We start from the raw sequence: 6083 nt of genomic DNA, 5'->3' as shown, positions 1-6083 counted from the left end.
GCACCCATAACCAATTCACCCTCGCCGCACAATCTCTTACCTTGCTGGCCAGTCTTCCCGAGGGCGACCTCTCAGGGATCCCTACTTCCCGATCTCGCAGATGGGTCTAGTTGCCTCCAGGAATAAGGGAGGCCAGGGCCCTACATGTGACCACAGCTAGTCAGGTACAGCAATGTCAGGCACATTTCTGGTGTCTGGTTGTTCACGGTACAGCCAGTTTAGTGAGGGCTGTGAGTGTCAGTCAGGAGATAGATCCACTTGGGCTGGAGCCCAGGGACAGAGGCAGGAGTCCTTTCCTCTGGTGGCTCTCCTGGACAAGGTTCGTGAAAGTGACCAGGTGAGCAGTCTTTCCTTCTACAGCTCAGTCTTGGGAGAGTAGTTCTTTTTATAGTCCCTGTGACAGAGTTACATATGCTGTGGTTGTTAAGCTCGTGCATCTGGTGTTCCTGACATAATTTGGTGAACTTTCAGGTAGCGTGTTTGATTGACATAAGTAAATTATTTGCCGGTTTGTGTCTCTTGCTTTGCTGACAGATGATGGCCGTGTCTTGTAGAAACCAGATTTACAGAGTCGGTCTCTCTTGGCATCTATACTCAAAGTGGAGCGACTTGGGTCGAGGCTGTTGCTGTAGGAAACAGACATACCTCAAAGCTGGGCCTGTTCGGACAGATTCTGAGCGGGTCAGTCTGGTTTCTGCTCTCTTAATAACACTACACAGATTGATTAGTTCAGACAACAGGAAGTCATCATGCATGATCCTGGAGAACAGAAGTCCAAGGCCAAGATGCTGGTGGCGTTGATTTCTCTTGAGACCTCTTGTTTGCACAAGGTCATCTTCTTGCTGTGTCCTTATATAGTCTTTCTTTTATGTCTATATATCCCCGTGTCTTAGAGACCCATCTCCAAATAGTTGCATTGAAGGCAAGGGTTCAACCTATAAATTGTTGGTGGCTGTGGGAGATAACTCAGTCATACCACACCTCAAACATACCTCCTCCCTTTTACAGGGGCATTTTGTGTTACATACTCATCTTCAAAGTTTGGTGGATCCAGTAATACCCAGTAATAATTGGCTATTTATATTACATGGTCTTAGTGATGACTGAACTATAGTAAGATATACTGCCTGCTGAGATCCCATGTGGAAGCTGTGACTGTGCGCATATATGTATAATGTGCGTGTATGTGCATATATATGCATTCCATAGGCGTTGACTGTGTTTATCCTATCACGGTCTATAACACAATGTTTTTATGTCCCACAGACACTTGGAACACGACTAGCTTCATTAGTGGAAGGGGCCAAATGGAAGGGCGTTGCCTTACAGACTCCTCAGCACATCCCCACTCAGAGTTCCACTCACATTTGTTTGGCGAACAGAAACAAACACCCAAATTTTATACATAGTGTCCCCAAAGTTCACCTTTTGTGTTGAAAGACACAGTTGTGCTGTGCTGTCTCCTCTCACTTTGCCCCAGTCCTGTGGACTCCCAGGATCTAGTGCTGGGACAGGCCCTTGGTCTCCCGTCCTGGCATGCCTGTGTCTTCAGCCAGGCATCTGAGTAGCTGCTGCTTCCTTCCTGAGGAACCTGTAGGTGTGCCGTTTCTAATATACATGTCCAGGAGGACTCTGTCACTGGCCTGGGCCCCTCACCACACGGTGGCCCAGAGAAGAGTTGGCAGAATTAGCAAGCTGTTGAATCAAGCCCATGAAGACACACCGTAGTAGTTACGTTTAGTTGCTATTACAGAATACTTGATGGAAGCCGGGTGGTGGTGGCGCACGCCTTCAATCCCAGCACTCGGGAGGCAGAGGCAGGCATATCTCTGTAAGTTCGAGACCAGGCTGGCCTGGTCTACAAGAGCTAGTTCCAGGACAGACTCAAAAACTACAGTAAAACCCTGTCTCGAAAAACAAAAACAAAAACAAAAAAACCTAATGGAGCAATTTAAGTAAGGAGAGCTTGATTTGGCTCTCAGCTCAGAGTGGAGACAGTCCATCTGGTGGGGAAAGTATGGTGACTCGAGAGGCTCTTTTTTGTAGAGGCAGAAACTTCAGGAATGACTTTTTATTATCTTGGAGGATTAGAAAACAGAAAGTTCAGGCCAGAACCAGAAGTGACTGCTACCTTCAGGGCCAGGAGAAGTTTCCATCTGCCTGCTAGGCTTCACATCCAAAGGTTCCACAAGCTCCTAGAGCAGCGCCACTTGCTGGAGACCAGGTGTTCAAACACAGGAGCCTGAGGGCATCAGATCCAAACACACACACTGCCTCCCTGAGTGAGCGCAGTTCTATTACACTGGGATGGATGGGTGGTGAAAAGGAGCTTCCACTGCCTAATTCTGGGGTAGCTTCAAAAAGGGAAACACTGTTTGCTTTCAGAGCAATGAGAAAAATACCCATCCCTGGGTGTGCAGCAAGAACAGTCCAGTCCTTAGAGGACACACCAAGGGTGGGGCATTTCATCCATGAAGAACTTACCAGCATTTTATTTGTTTATTATTTTAAGGTCTAAAGGGTCTCATGTAGCCCAGGCTGTCCCTAAACTCACAATCTTCCAGCCGGGCGGTGGTGGCGCACGCCTTTAATCCCAGCACTCGGGAGGCAGAGGCAGGCGGATCTCTGTGAGTTCGAGACCAGCCTGGTCTACAGAGCTAGTTCCAGGACAGGCTCCAAAGCCACAGAGAAACCCTGTCTCAAAAACCCAAAAAAAAAAAAAAACCAATCTTCCTACCTCCATCTCCTCGGTGTTGGGATTACAAGATGAATCAGCATGCCCAAGTACTTCCTTCTCCTCCTTTCCTCCCTCCCATCCTTCCTCCTTCTCTCTTTTCTTTTTGAAAACAGCTAGAGAGAAAGCAATGAGCATGCTTTAGGAAACCAACAACTCACTAAGCAGAACACATGGAAGACAGGCAAGACATAATCTTCTTAGAATTCCAAAACACAGGGCGTCTCAGCGTTCGCCATGGCAGCACTTGTATTAGCTCCAGAGTTGGAATGGCACATGGTTAGCATGCTGCCTGTGCCAGGAAGACACGGAACGTTGCAAAGGGTTCTGCATCTTAAAAAGAAAAAGAATCCTTGGGTCAGATGCCTGCAATTCAGCACTTAGGCTAAGGCTGGAGGATTGCTGTGACTTCAAGGGCATCCTGGGCTACATGGAAGAAAAAAAAAAGTAGGAATCGGAGAGAGTGGTCAGAAATTTATATCTAGAAAATATCCCCTTCAGGAAAGGAAGTGAAGCAAGACATTTTTAGATGGGTATGGTGGCTCCTTCAGTCTCAACACTCGGGAGGCAAAGGCAAGTGAATCTCCGCAAGTTCAAGGCCAGCCAGGTCTACAGAGCAACTTCCAGGATAGCCAGGTTCTATGCAGAGAAACACTGTCTAGAAAAACAAAGAATAAGAAAAGTGTACTTGAGAACAAAGGCATATTCTAAAATTTATTTATTTATTTATTGGTTCCTGTGTGTGTAGTCTGTAGACCTACTGGCCTCAAACTCAGAGATCTACCTGCCTCTGCCTCCTAAGTGCTAGGATTCAAGACTTGCACCACCACCACATGGCCTGAAGTTTACTTATTTGTTTGCTTTTTTTTTTTTTTTTTGGTTTTTCGAGACAGGGTTTCTCTGCGGCTTTGGAGCCTGTCCTGGAACTAGCTCTGTAGACCAGGCTGGTCTCGAACTCACAGAGATCCGCCTGCCTCTGCCTCCCGAGTGCTGGGATTAAAGGCGTGCGCCACCAACGCCTGGCTTATTTGTTTGCTTTTTGAGACAGCATTTCTCTGTAGCTTGGGGGCCTGTCCTGGAACTAGCTCTTGTAGACCAGGTTGTCTTCAAACACACAGAGATCCACCTGCCTCTGCCTCCTGAGTGCTGGGATTAAAGGTGTAGGCCACCACCACCCGGCTCTGAAATTTACTTTTTTAGATCTATTTTATTATTTTTATTTGTGGATATGTGTGAATCTGTGAAAACATATGGCACATGTGTGCAGTGTCCACAGAGGTCAGAGGAGGGCATTGCATCCCCTGGAGCTGGAGTTGCAGGCAATTGTGAATCCCTCAATGTGGGTGCTGGGAACTGAATTCAGATCCTCTGCAAGAGCAGCAAGCATCCTTAACTGATGAACTCTCTCTCCAGCCCTACATTCTATTATTTTTAACTTTGTAGGTTTATTTTTATTTTATCTGTATGTGTTTTACATGTACGACTGTGTACCACATGTGTGCTATACCTGGGAGATCAGAAGAGGGTTTCAGATCCCCTTGCACAGAAGTAACAGATGGTTGTAGCTGCCCATGTAGGTGCTGGGAATCAAACTGGAATTGTATGGAAGAACGGTCAGTATTCTTAACTGCTGAGCCATCTCTCCAGCACTCCCCACACCTCGAAAATTTAAAAGCAGCTTAAAAGTAAAAGTGAATGAGAAAGAGAAAGTAAAGTGTGGATAAGTCCCAGCAACCCTGCCCTAAGACAGGTGAATCTACTTACCACCTAACGAAATAGACCTTAGTCAAAACACATTTCCGGAAATAAAGATGACCACTCAGTAGAAAGAATTCAACTCGTTAGGAAGACATACAGATTTTCAACATATATGTACACAAAGATAAAACTTAAAACATAGAGAGCAAAATTTAGCAAAAGTATTAAGATAAATGTAAAACTCGCCAGGTGGTGTTGGCACACGCCTTTAGTCCCAGCACTCAGGAGGCAGAGGTAGGTGGATCTCTGTGAGTTTGAGGCCAGATGATCTGCAAGAGCTAGTTCCAGGACAGCTAGGGCTGTTAAACAGAGAAACCCTGTCTCAAAAAACCAAAAAGAAAAAACAAACAAACAAAAAAGAAGAAAAAGAAAAGAAAGAGAAAAAAAGAAAGAAAAATGCAAATACAAAACTCTATAATGACCATGTAACCATGAGAAAAATTAATGCCCCTGTTTCAATAATTATTAGAAGCTAGGCATAGTGGCACTTAGGAGGCTGAGGCAGGAGAATAACTTGATCTCAAGAATTCTAGAGCACTTTGGGTAATTTAGTAAGAACCCATTTTTTATTACATATGCAGTGTTCTGCCTGCAAGCCAGAAGAGGGCACCAAATCTCATTATAAATGGTTGTGAGTCAGCTTGTGGTTGCTGGTTCACAACTCAGGACCTCTGGAAGAGAAGCCAGTGTTCTTAACCTCTGAGCCATCTCTCCAGCCTTGTGATACCATATTAAAAACAAAAAGTTATAAGGGGGCTAGAGAGATGGCTCTGTGGCTAAGAGCACTGACTATTCTTCCAAGGAACCTGGGTTTTCTTTCCGGTTCTCCTATGGTGGCTCACAGCTACCTATAACTCCAGTCCTAGGGGATCCAAAGTCCTCTTCTGGCGGCCTCAACCACCAAGCACACACATGGCGCACAAATACACGTGCAGGCAAAATATCTATGCACATAGAATAAAATAAAATGAATATGAAAAATCAGATGGACAAATAATGGGTCCTAACCACACATAAATTCTGACTAGAATAGACAAACCTGACCTGAAAGACTCATATAGAAAACTTCTGTCGGTGACATAATGTTTTTAAACACAAGCAGAAATTCTAAATACCATCCATATTCTAGAGAAGCCTTTAAAAAATTCAGAGAATTAAAATCACATGGAGCATATTGTCTGACCATAATGCAATTAAGCTAGAAATCAGTAACAAGATAGCCAGAGTGTAGCCATATGCTTGGAAATGAAAAATACACTTTGAATAACACATTTTGGTCAAAGAATAAACATGATGTGTTAGAAAACGCTTTTTTAAATGCCAGGATGGAAGCTGTAGTTATCGAGGTGAGACGCTGTGAAAGCCACTCCCAGTTCTCCACAGCCCAGGTCAAAGTAGCTAAAGGCAAGAAAGGGGCTACGCAGTCAATGACAAAGTTACTATTCCATGTGTCCACATTTAAAATTCATATGCAGCTGGGCGGTGGTGGCGCATGCCTGTAATCCCAGCACTCGGGAGGCAGAGGCAGGCGGATCTCTGTGAGTTCGAGACCAGCCTGGTCTACAAAGGGAGTTCCAGGACAGGCTCCAAA

Source organism: Microtus ochrogaster, chromosome 8 (assembly GCF_000317375.1).
Source record: "Microtus ochrogaster isolate Prairie Vole_2 chromosome 8, MicOch1.0, whole genome shotgun sequence".
NCBI classification, from domain to species: domain Eukaryota; kingdom Metazoa; phylum Chordata; class Mammalia; order Rodentia; family Cricetidae; genus Microtus; species Microtus ochrogaster.
This window is presented reverse-complemented; position numbering follows the sequence as displayed.